The 226-nt window shown below is 58.0% G+C and overlaps 1 protein-coding gene across 1 annotated transcript in view; it reads right to left on the reverse strand.

The window, feature by feature from the left end:
• CTSE (cathepsin E) overlaps positions 1-226 on the reverse strand; it is a 4,351-nt gene that overhangs the window by 2,170 nt on the left and 1,955 nt on the right. The window lies entirely within an intron of this gene.

Here is a 226-nt window from a genome sequence, read left to right on the forward strand (position 1 = left end):
GCGGGGAGCCATGCCATGGTCTCTGTGCCCGCCTTGTTCCTGCCACCCTGCCCCTTGCTGACAAGCTGCATTATGTGCTATCATCTTTGCTTGTTTGTTTAAAGACTCTCCCATAAGAATGGCCTAAAGAGCACGTCCGATATCTCCTGCGGGCTGATGGTGCCGGGTTCTGGTGGTGTGATCGCCGCCTGCGCCTGGGCAAACAAACCCGTTGAGGCTCCCCCCC

Source organism: Cariama cristata, unplaced genomic scaffold (assembly GCF_000690535.1).
Source record: "Cariama cristata isolate BGI_N322 unplaced genomic scaffold, ASM69053v1 scaffold22009, whole genome shotgun sequence".
NCBI classification, from domain to species: domain Eukaryota; kingdom Metazoa; phylum Chordata; class Aves; order Cariamiformes; family Cariamidae; genus Cariama; species Cariama cristata.